The sequence below is a fragment of the Zea mays genome, chromosome 1 (genome assembly GCF_902167145.1).
Source record: "Zea mays cultivar B73 chromosome 1, Zm-B73-REFERENCE-NAM-5.0, whole genome shotgun sequence".
Lineage (NCBI taxonomy): Eukaryota > Viridiplantae > Streptophyta > Magnoliopsida > Poales > Poaceae > Zea > Zea mays.
The window spans coordinates 240372896-240385273 of NC_050096.1; the positions used below are offsets into that span (position 1 = coordinate 240372896).

The following is a 12378-nucleotide window of genomic DNA, read 5'->3' on the forward strand; positions in this document are numbered from 1 at the left end:
CAATGCACTTACTGGTGCATGATTTACTGGAGGATGTGTGCATGAATGTGCCACACATTGGTAGCAGCTTTGCTGTTTGCGAAGGCCTGTACTCAGTATTTGATTGTATCCTCATGTATGTGTGGCAGGAGGAGGATCCCTGGAACTTGATTAAAATTGTTTTGCTCAAATTACTTGACACCATAGTCATTTGTTGCTCTAAACCTTTTACTATTGCCCTTAAACAATTAGTAGAATGTAGCTATGAAGTGCTTGGGCAGATCCAAATCCATGCTAAGTTGTAACGTTAAGTTGCTAGGTCCTTGAGCAGAACGCGGCCTCTTCTGTGGGAAGAGAAAGTAATGGATACAAACCAGATGATGTTTGGCTCAAAATTGCCCTGACTTCAGGTTCGAAACCCAAATCCAGCATCCTATCTGCTTCATCTAGAACCTATGCAAAAAAGTAAGAATATATATCACACCATATAAGTACGTCAACAAAAGGGAACACAATAATTACTTATTAAAGCATAACCATGAAAGTGTAAGCACAACAGTAATCCCAAGAAATATTTGATGTGATTGATGCCAGCGAACCAAGTTCAAAGAAATTACCCATCTTCCATCATTTAAGGGGTGCCGAACCCTTATTTCTCCTTTTTCACAGCAGAAAGCAGCTTTTTCAGAGCAGAAAGCAACTTTTCTCACATGAGACAATAGAACCAAACACACCCTAGACTACTTAACTACTTTTAACTACAAAACAAGTGGTGTACCTTTCATACAGACAATATATGTAGGTTTAGCATATCATGCCAAACATAAAAGGTCTGACTTGCTCAAAATTAGAATATCAAATAAAAAAGAACGAAGGGCTCGTGAATTAGAGATCAAAGTTAGAACTTGGTGACCCTGTTGCTGTTCAGAGCACTGCATATTTGTGACTGGATAGATTATATATACCATGCACACCACACTTCATAGACAACAAGAATAGAAAAAAGGCACAACTGGCTTACCACAAACGAAACCTCATTAAGACAGCAAACACCCATTTCAATAAGGTCTTTCATACGACCATGAGTTCCTATGACTATATCCTATAACCACACCCCCCCCAAAAAAATGAATACAGGGTCAGGCAACAGTATGTTTTTACACAAATTAACTGTCAAAGACTGATTGGGGACACAGTTACATTACATGCCCTATATAGTAAAGAAACATTGAGTTTCCATTAAGTGAAATCCGTGAAAAAAGAAGTGGTATGGTAATGGTTTGGTATGCAACGATATCAAAAGTTCATAACTTAATCAATATTCAATATTCAGTACAATTATATGAACTGTGGCTGGGAAAAGAAAAATGAAATCAGTTATCTTACCACTCCAGATTTAAGGGCAGATATTTGGGGTTCCTTTTTAGTTCCACCATAAATACAGACTGATTTTATCCCACATGGCGCACCAGCCTCACTAAGTACATCTGAAATCTGGCAAAATACAGAAATGTGTAAATTATTCTTGTATGTTCACATTCAACCATATTATTTTTGTTCGCAATCAAGCTTACAGATTACTATGAATTAGTTCTTTTTCATTATCTCACACACCAAACAAGATATGACATGTGAAGGTAAAATAATTATTATGCCTCTCTTTCCCAACAAACAAATGGCTATTGATGACAGAATCTTCTAGGAAAAATCATGTTAAAAACTTCAAGCAGCAGTAGAAGCTCGAAAAAACAACTGGACCTGAAGTAATGATTATTTCAGAAAAGATTGTCAAATAAGAAAAGCTTCAAAGATTCATCATGCAATGAATTAGCAGCACGAGCAGTGATAGTGACATCTGTTTTGATTGAAGTAGTGATTGAAGTAGTGTGTTCAAACATCTAATCTGGAGTGTATACAGAACATCTGCTTTTAGTTGACAGGGTTTGGTTCGCTGCAGCTTCAGAGTACCAGTTTTTCATAATGTCTATGTTCGCTGCAGTTTTTCATAGTGTATACGGAACATCCGTTTTCATAATGTCTATGTTCATTCTTTAGACCTTTGTAATCCATACTCGGTCTGTAATAGGATTTATTTTTTCTTACAATTCTGGTTTGATCATTCTTTCAAGTAGTGTGTTCGTTCATATGTTCAAAAAGCAGATGCTCCGTTCAAGTTTGGGGTTTAAATTTGCTTTAATCCCAACAGTATAATTCCCTGTTAAAAAAATTTCAAATAGATGAGTAAAATGGCATCATTTGATTTTGCATATGATTCAAACAGGTGAAATGGATTACAGAGGTACTTCAACATGTACTATCTTGTCACTGAGTTTGTTTCTTTGCTGTCAGGTGTTGCTAATATTAATTCACTGACATCCAGGTAATAACACCGCTAATGATTTTTTTAGACCCCACTGACTGGGCCAAACTCAATCATTGGTAGAGCTGTTGTTGTTCACGCTGCTCCTGATGATCTTGTAAAGGGTAATTATGTTCAACACTTTTCCCTTTTGTGTGTTGAATGGTGGTGTTTTTCATCTGTTCTGAGCTAAGTTTTTCACATTGGTTTTGAGTTCAGATAGTCCTATAATCAATATATATACCTGTTTATGGAGCACGTGAATAAAATCCATGTGAGAGTGTGACTAATTATATCAGATTATTAAATGGTCTAAAGAGTTTTGGTAAGGCTATGGCAATGGAGTTTTGGTAATATTTATTTAGTTTTCCTTGAAATGAATTACTAGCGCAAGCAAAACAACAGAGTTAGATTTGTCTCATGTTGTTTCCACTGATGCAGGTTCATAGGGAGGCTGTTGGAACAACATCTCTGAGGGATGGACGGTTCGAGGATCCTGTGTCTGCGGCAGAAGAGGCCACGTTCTGCAATGTTGCACTGAACATAACCATCTGGCTAATTTGTGGATAGCAAGAGGCCGCGTTCAGCAAGAATGCCAACATTTCTCCACATCGACTCTGGTCAGATTGGCGCTTTAGGGGCTATGGATTGTTCATATACCATCTAGACTGCACTGTACAGAAACACGTTAAGTTGCTAGGTCCTTGAGCTGTTGTAACGTTGGTGCCATACCATTTTGGTACATCGATGTCATGTAAAATGTTGTCAGCTACATTTGATATGGATTATGGAATTATGAATATTCCCAGTTTCTCTTTTCCTTATCTCAAAAATACATATATAAACCGTGTCCAAATTTTTTATAGAAAAGGGTTAAATTAGTTTCATTAACTACGTCGTAAAATGTTCTTTTTTTCTACTACTAGGTAGCTGACATTAATATATATCTCTATTCCTTTAATTCGGACGAACGATCAAGTGAGCTATAAAAGATGAGATTAGACTTCTTTTCAAATCATATATTTTTTGGTCTTTTAGCTAAAATAAACTTTAATATTTGTTTTTGTTATCAATTTAATATCTGGTATATATATATCATTCACTAGAGTTCTAAAACCAAAGAATGGAAGAATAGAACACTACCTAAAATTTTGTATTAATAATTATAAAGATACATCATACATTACGAATTCAAATCATGTATCAAGAGTCACATTCTTTCTTTGCATATTCTTCATCTCTCTCCTCAAACATAGTGATGAGGACAATTTTTAAGGATATCTGGACAGTGTGACATCATCCTCTTCTTGCACCACAAACTGTAGTTCTTATTTATCATACAACATAGATCTTAGCAACAATGGTGGTGGTGACAACTGCACTGTTAGCAATGGTTGCCAACAAAGGAATTGTGAGATATTGAGGTCGATAAAATATATATTATTTTTATATAATCGTTGTACGATAATATTTTGTTGAATAATTTGTATGCCGTTGCAACGCACGGGCACTATACTAGTAGGCTATTGAGAGTGTGAAACACCTCCCTAAATTTAGAGATTAAATAGGAATATTTAGAAGTTACATTTGTGAAATTCATTTACAAATGTGAACATGTTGCTGGAGCATAATTTATAGTTAACAACTCTAAATTACTTTTAGGATTTTTTTTGAACTAGTGAAGATGTTCTAAGGACATGTTTGGATCATCCGATAAACAACTTACCGGCTAATTTTAGCACCTTAGGCTCCAAACGCTTGACTAATAAATAACTAATTGTTAGCCAGAGGACAAGCAAATTGTTTTCCTATTAGCCATTTGACCATGCTAAGACCCTGTTTGGTTCTTCTAGCTAATTGTTTTGTCGGTGGCTAATAATTAATCGACAAATAATTATTTGTCGAACAATTATCCAGTATATGTTTAGTCTTGGCTATAGATGTATAAAACATGGTAAATATTCTGTTTTACCCCTGCACTCGCCAGGAGAAAAAGGAAAGAAACTGACAGAGGTAGGGATTATCTTTTTCTCTTTTTATGATATATTAGCACCTATTAACATGGTCAAAATGGTTGGGCAAATAATTTGCTAATCCTCTAGCTAACAATTAGTCAATTTATTAGCGAATTTGTTTGGAACACAATGTGATAAAATTAGTCGACAAATTGTTGCCAGATAGATCCAAACATACCCTAATAGATGCTAATAGATCATAAAAAGATAAAAAAGACTCACAATCCCTGTAGGTTTCTTTCATTTATCTCCTAGCTAATTGTTTGCTATGCAGGGATAAAATAAATTATTATTGTGTTTTAGATATCTATTAGCCAAGACTTCAAATATACCCGGCTAATTATTTGCCGACTAGCCAAGAGAGGATCCAAACATAGCCTAAGTACTTAAAATCTAATAGAATTACTCTATTTATACTACTCTATTAAGAACCTAATGTGCGCCATCTGATGCTACACATGACACGACCCCACGCCGAACATCCACGCAACGCTCTGTGGACCCTAGTGCCCGCACATGCCCAGCACCTGACCCCGCCTGCGTAGCTACTACTCCGCACAAAAAACAGTACAAAACGATCACTCGAACCCACAACCCCTGTTTCAGAAGTTTAGGGCTAACCACCAAACCACGTACGTTAGTGTTTAAAAATAAAAAATAATTATATTTAATAAATATCTTAATATCTATAAATTTATATGATACATAACCAATCGTAGCAAAATACGTGCAATTGGCTAGTAAAAAAAGTAAGGAGCAAAGATAAAAAGTCAAATTATGCGAGACACTTTCACAGAGCTCTGCCAAGCAACATTTTTCTAAGAGTCACTTTTAGAGTGAATTATGTGAAGTGATTCTTCAAAATGAACCAAAGGCTGAAAGCTAAAAAAGCTGCTACTCCTGATTCACTCTCACCACATAGTCAGACTTTTCATAGATGTTATCATATGGTTTCATTTTGTCGGCGTTTCGAGACCGGGGGGTCCCTAAGCCGACGAGTGAGTGTGCTGCGTGCCCCAGCCCAGATGGGTCGAGCGCGTGGGCGAGCGCGAAGGGGGGAGAGGCGAGGTGGCCGGAGACGGGCGTGAGAGAGGTGGAAGTCCCGCGGCCTTCGTGTTCGTCCCGCGCCCAGATCGGGTGCGCTTGCAGTAGGGGGGTTACAAGCGTCCACGCGGGTGAGGGAAGCGAGCGGCCCCAAGAGAGCGCCTGTCCCGTCCTCGGTCCCGCGCGGCCAACCTTCTCTGAGAAGGCCCTGGTCCTTCCTTTTATATGCGTAAGGAGAGGATCCAGGTGTACAATGGGGGTGTAGCAGAGTGCTACGTGTCTAGCGGAGAGAGAGCTAGCGCCCTAAGTACATGCCAATGTGGCAGCCGGAGAGATCTTGGCACCCTGCTGGCGTAATGTCGTGGCTGTCGGAGGAGCAACGGAGCCTGGCGGAGAGACAGCTGTCGGGGCGGTCGAGTCCTTGCTGACGTCCCCCCGCTTCCGTAAGAGAGCTGAGAGTCGCCGTCGTCACAGAGCTTGTGGGGCGCCATCATTGCTTATCTGGCGGAGCTAGCCAGATGGGACACCGGTCTTGTTCTCTGTGACCCGAGTCGGCTCGGGGTAGGACGATGATGGCGCTACCTGTTGACGTGGCGGGCCCGCGTCCGAGGCCGGGCGACGTGGGCGTTCCTCCGAAGCTGGGGTCGAATCTGTCTTCCGTTGCCGAGGCCGAGCCCGAGCCCCTGGGTCGGGCGAGGCGGAAGTCGTTCGGCAGAGGCCAGGGCGGAGTCCGAGCCCTGGGGTCGGGCGAAGCTGTAACACCCCAGGTGTTACTCAGGGTGTCCATCCCAGGGTTACCCTTTTTTTTCCTTTATCACATGAAGATTGAATTGGGCAAAGTATACCACACTTGGAATTCTAGGTCCTAAGTAAGTGTAATCCACTTTGGATGTCATGCCCTAGCTTATCATGCACATCTAAGTGGGGATCTCCCAAAACCCTAGAACAAAACCCCCCATATGCAATAATAACCCTAATAGAAGCCATGATCAAAAGATCATGTAAACACCATGATCATGGTTTGGGCCAAATACAAAGGTTGTAATATACTCAATAACCTACCATTAATAGTAAGGAAGTACCCCCAAAAAGTTTTCAGAAAGGTCCTAAAAAGATCACCAAAGGTTGAACACAAGGGAGAAATTCAGATTTTGCCTAAGTCAAAAATCAACCCTTGAGCAAAGATCCCACCTGTTCACCTTGGTCCCCTCTTCAAAACCTGTCGACCTAATGGACAAAGTGGCGCCAAATGAACCCTAGAATGCCCTGGAAAAGTTTGAACCCAAGCCAAAACCATTTGACACGAGTTGGCACTGGTTTTGTCTCGGTTTGCACAGGGCAGACAGACAAGACTTGGCGCTACCATATCTCCTCAACCAGACCACATCTACTCTTGGAACTCACATGAACTAGGTAGCTCTAGGTGCAGGGAAGAGATCTCCCACAGGCGGTAGGGCAAGATTCGTACGCCTGGCCGCTCAGCAGAGCGAAGAACACGGGCAGAAGCAACACGCCACGTGTTCGACGCGCTCTGAGCTCGCCAGGGCACGCCCACGCGCGCCCCGCGTGCCCGCGTCGCGCCAAACGGTCGAACCGACGCCCCGGCCACGTCCGCGCCTATAAAACCCGCCCCAGCGCTCGGTTGCCTTCCCCATTGCCTCCTCCGTACCTCGCCTGTCTTGCCCGAGCCAGCCATTGCCTCCGGCGACCTCCCCGCAGCCCGCCAGTGCCGCCCGAGAGCAACCGCCGTGGCCGACCCCTCTCCCGTCCTCCTCCGTTCGATTCAAGCCCCCAGATAGCTTCCTGGTGCAGCCGTGAGCCTTGCTAAAGCTTAAACCGAGGGCCCGCGTCACCGGGGTAGCCAAATCGCGCTCACCGGAGTTCAAGAACCCGCCGGCGCACGTGGACCGGGTAAACCCCTTCACCATTTCCCGATTCGTTGCGCGCATGGCCTCTGTGTCACCCCGTGAAGCTCCTCGTGCCCATTAATTGAACTCTACCGCCGTGGTTTGGCCGGAGCAGGAGCCGCCGACGATCCCCGCCGCCTGTGCTCGTGGCCAGGGTAGCTCCGACCACCTCTGGCGTCGACCCGCACATCGACGTGACCGTCGCGACCTCCTGAACATCACCGACCACCTCGCCGGACCTCCCTCGCCGCCGGTAAGCCGCGCCACCCTTTCCTTTCCCGCGGCTACTGTTTCAGTTGAGGGAAGGACTGCGGGTGAGAGGGAAAGAAAGTCAGGGGGGTTAAGTGAAAAGTCAGTGACCCGAGTGAATAGTGGCCCGAGGGTAGATCTGCGAGGTTTGATTCGGTTTAAACCTAGGGACCTTGGCGCAAACTACTCTTTCAGAAAAACTTAATTAAAACCTGATTTAAATTCAAACAGAAACTTTAAAAACCCATAACTTCTGTTTGGTTTACCCAAATTTGGTCAAACTAATTTTGCCAGACTCTAAATAATGTAACCTGTCTAAGAAAAATATAAAACCCCATAAGTACTATAGAAAAATGTAAGGTCCTGATTTAATTACAATTTGAACCAAAAGCTTAATAATAGCAAGAAAAATGGTTGTATTAGTTAACTAAGGTTAGAAAAATTTAGAGAAGTTATTATCTACCTACTGACCTAGTTAAAAATGTTAAACACCTCTGTCCACTACATTAGGATAGATTTTACCCCTTATTTCATAATATGTTTAAGATTAAGAAAAATAGGAAGGGTGACATAAATAAGGAACCAGAGGGCACCCTTATTTTTGTTGAGATACTTAGTCAATGTAGTTCACTGGAAAAATATATCATACCCTATTGTAGTGTAAAATAAGAAAGCTATCTTTTAATTCAATAAAACAAGAATAACTTAGAGAAACCCTACAAAAATAACCCTAAGGTGAAACCTCCCCCAAACCTTAGGATAACTAATGTTTTGATAATAAGAGCTTAGGAAAAATATGAAATCTGCTGTTTGACATTTTTCAAATAATAAGGTAGTAGAAAGTGCCTTTTTGGCATTAAACTTGGGAAAATCATAACTAAATAACCACCCCTTAGTTTTCTGTGATTTTTAGCACAAAGACCTATTATTACCAGAGGATGCCAACAAAAATAACCTTTAGGACAGAACCTACCCCTAACTAGGAGGTGTAGTGTAAAGTGGCCCTTTTTGCCTAACTTTTGTTATTTTTGTTTAAGGCCTAACTTTTATACTTTAAGCCTCAAATTCTTAAAACAAGCTAAAATAGCCAGTGACAACCCACTGTAATTTTTACAGAATTTTTGGAAATTATTAAAACCCTGTTGTAGTTCAAACCAACACTAAAAGCCTAAATGGAAATTAAGGAAAGAGAAATGAAAGATGTGAATAAATGTTGTCCCAAAAACTTTGTTTTCTGTCCACTAAAATATATCAAGGCAATACCAAACCAATATGTTATCCTAAAGGAAAACCTAAGTCCAAAGGGTAATAAGTCTACCTATGTACCACTAGAAGCCCCGCATAACTAAGAAACCCTAAGTTACCTCTCGACTTAGTTTCCTTAGCTTATTGCTCTTAAATCTTGCATAATCATGACATACATGTTCATTGCATTTCGATAGACTGTAATCTTGCTGACGGAGAGTACATCCTCGTGCCGGAGCAAGGAGCTGCTCAGGAGGTAGCCCCAGATCCAGCACCCGAGCCTGCACCAGAGGACCTGCCTGCCACTGCTTTGGAAGGCAAGCCCCGATTTTATGCATAACCTGTTATTTATGCTATTTTACTTCACTTAATGATTGTAGGATTATTGTGCACTTAGGTGTAGGAATTGTTTGAAACCCTAGTTGCATGATCTCAGGAATCCTTTTGAAATGAATACTAGTATGACAGGTCGAGTAGTTGCTTTAATTAAATAGGATCTCGGTAGAAGACGAGTGATTTTTCTAGCACTCGCGCGAGATCAGGAAATTGATTGTAACCACTTTCACACTATCATGATACTAGTTGGTGAACAACAATCCATGGGGGTTGGTTGTTCACAAGATGGAAAATGGAGTAAGGATTAACGTGCGGATACCTGTGTCAAGCGTTTGAATGTACTAAACACATACCGAGAAATATGGTAAATCGGTAAGCCTAGTACCTGAGTGAACCTGCCCGCAGATTGCCCTCCTCACGCGACCTGAGACGAGGTCTCCCATTCCGGTTATGGTGGGTACAAGTGCGGTCACTGCACGACGGCCAGTCGGGGTCAGTGGGGCATTGTACGCCAAGGCGGTGAGCCCCTTTCTGTTGCCAGGGAATCGATGGGGACGGTTGATGTGTGTGGGGACGGAGTGTCCCTACATGTCGTGTGTTTAGGTTTACCTTGCAAGGATAAAAACTCGATTCGAATCGTCTGCTTCTCGCAGCTAATGAGACTGCTTGATCCATTGTACTGCATTGAGTAATAAGTGGAAGTATGATGAGATGAGATAAGATGTTGATTGTTAATAATGCTTGCTACCATGTATGAATAGATAGTTCACTTTTAGCCTTAAGAGAGTCACACTTAACTTTGATTAAGTTAAAATCTTGATTTAGAAACTCAGCTAGTGCTTTTGGCAACCAAACCCCACAGCCAAACAGCTGCATGTCTAGAGGTAGAGGAGTAGACTCCTCACACCGGGTAAGTCTAGCTGAGTATTAGTATACTCAGCCTTGCTTGTGGCATAATTTTTTACAGGTTCTCTGGAGGAGATGGTTGCTGGGATAACTTGGCCGTCCACCTTGCCACCGGGTTGGACTGTCGAGTGGGACCCTGCCTCGGCTGAGGAGGAGCATGAGGAGTGATGGGACAGGCTTCCCCATCTCTCTGTTTAATTACCATTAGTTTTATTCCGCTGCACTTCGAACAATGATGGTTACTTTTGCAAAACTCCGATGGTGATGATGGTGATGTAATAATTTAACATTGTGACATGTATGGTTTTATGCTTTATTGTATTTGCTCTGTGACTCACCTTCGAGTGAGATTGTGGTACTTGATCCTGTCAGTGGCCGTGTCGGACTAGATCCGAGGGATTAACGGGTTATTCCCATTTAAGTGTGGTCTAGCCTCTAAGGCGGGACTTGGGCACTTAAGTTGGAATAATTCGGGCAGTTCCGCCACAGCTGGTATCGGAGCTTGTACCACCACAGAGGAATCAATAAAATGTAAATACCATCAATTTTTCTAAATAAAATTGGCTAGAAACAAGGTTGGATAGATAGTAGGACGAGCAGGATAGACCTAGGACGTGAAGCCTTAGGTTACTAGAAGGGTAGCTAGGTGGCTAAGTAACTAGGCCCTACAGGCCACTTTTACAGGATGGGAGTTCCTCCCTACTCCTTTTATCTTGTTGTGAGGTCGTTCAGGGCGAGCATGCATGCATTCATAATTAAGCAAATGAATAACTGAGTAAAGGACTTAAAAACAAGATAACAACCAACTAGGTCCCTAGTGCCTTTTTACTTAACTAGAGAAGGGCTGAGTTTTATTTTCCTTGTTCTTTTTACCACTCTTTTTCTTTTTACTTACGCTTAACCGTACACAGATGACTTCCCATGGATCCTCCGATGACGAGAATGCCCTAACCCACACTGACGGGCTTGCACGAGAGGGTTTTCCCCGCATTTTGTGGGAGGTACTTCAGGGGGCTGGATACACGACACCCCCTCAGTACGCGGTGCAGCAGTTCGAGAAGCACCGAGTGCCCCGCTGTAGGGTGAGGATGACCTTGGAGCCTCATCCCCTGCAGCCAGGCTGGCGCTCCTTGGACTCAGAGTCTTTCGGGTACCGGGCAGAGGACACGATCGAGGCGATCGCTCTGCATGGATTGACTACCTTCTGCGGATTCCATCCCTTGGAGCTGGCTACCCATCCCATTGGCTTGTTCCCCGCTGAGAAGGAGGACGACCCAATGTGGAAGGATCGGGTGGAGCATGCCAAGGATATCTGGGCCATCTACCCAGGTCAGACTGCGCACTTGACCGTACGGTGCATGAATGCGCTGTACCGTCTGCAGGTGATGCACGGTGAGGCAATGTCCCATCTGATGGCACTACTGGAGACAACGAAGATCACGCTGGATAACAGAGAGGAGCTCGTGGTTGACCTATCTCAGGAAATGGTGTAGAAGGACTTGCAGGTGGAACAGCTATCCACTGATATTCAGGAGTTGGAGGAGCTGGTGGGCACCAGGGAGAACACCATCATGGTTCTCGAGGATCAGCTCATTAACACTCAGCAGCAGCTTGCTGAGGCTAACGAGCACCTGGACATGCATCACCAGGAGATCCAGGACCAGGAGGCCAACGAGGACGTCGACATTGAGGGAGGAGATGAGCCTGCCTCCAGTGTGGACACCGCTGGCTCGGGAAGACCACCTTCCCCCGAGTCAAGTGTTGCCTCGTTCGCTCACTAGGTGTCCAGGGTAGGCTTAGAAGTCGGATAGTCGGACTCCTCGCAGCTAGCTTAGCTTTTGCACCCTTGGGGTACTAGGCTAGATAGAGTTGAGTCATTTTGGAACAATTTGATGTAATCATGTTAAACTCTCTTGGGGGCTTGTTTGATGGATGCTTTTGTCAGTTTAAATTTGGAAGGAAGAATTTATGCCTCTTAAAGAATCCCTTTTGTTGAAATCAGAATCTATCGTGCTGTTTTAACTTTTTCCCCATGATAAAATCTTGAAATTGGAACTGTGGTGTTAAGAAAGTATGTGGTTTTTCAGATGGCCGGGAGGCAGAGTTGCCACTTATCAAATCAACAGGCAAGTGCCTATAAAATTTGGTAGTCTGGTGATTAGAACCACCCTTCTCATCTTAGGATTGGATAGCGTGGATATTATTTTGGGAGCTGACTGGTTGACCAGGCATCAGGCAGTATTGGACATTGCAGCCAGAGCCATTGAAATCCATTCCCCTGCTTATGGCGAGACTATTTTGTATTTACCCGACCAGGGTTGTACCCGATCTTGTGCCT

General features: G+C 43.1%; 1 long non-coding RNA gene across 1 annotated transcript; it reads right to left on the reverse strand.

The window, feature by feature from the left end:
* Positions 1-344: 344 nt before the first annotated feature.
* Positions 345-1458, reverse strand: LOC103643504 (uncharacterized). Its single transcript, XR_561059.2, has 3 exons — positions 1366-1458; positions 1001-1081; positions 345-432 (listed from the first exon to the last, which is right to left on the reverse strand). It is a non-coding gene; the product is annotated as an uncharacterized lncRNA (long non-coding RNA).
* Between the last annotated feature and the right edge of the window lie 10920 nt (positions 1459-12378).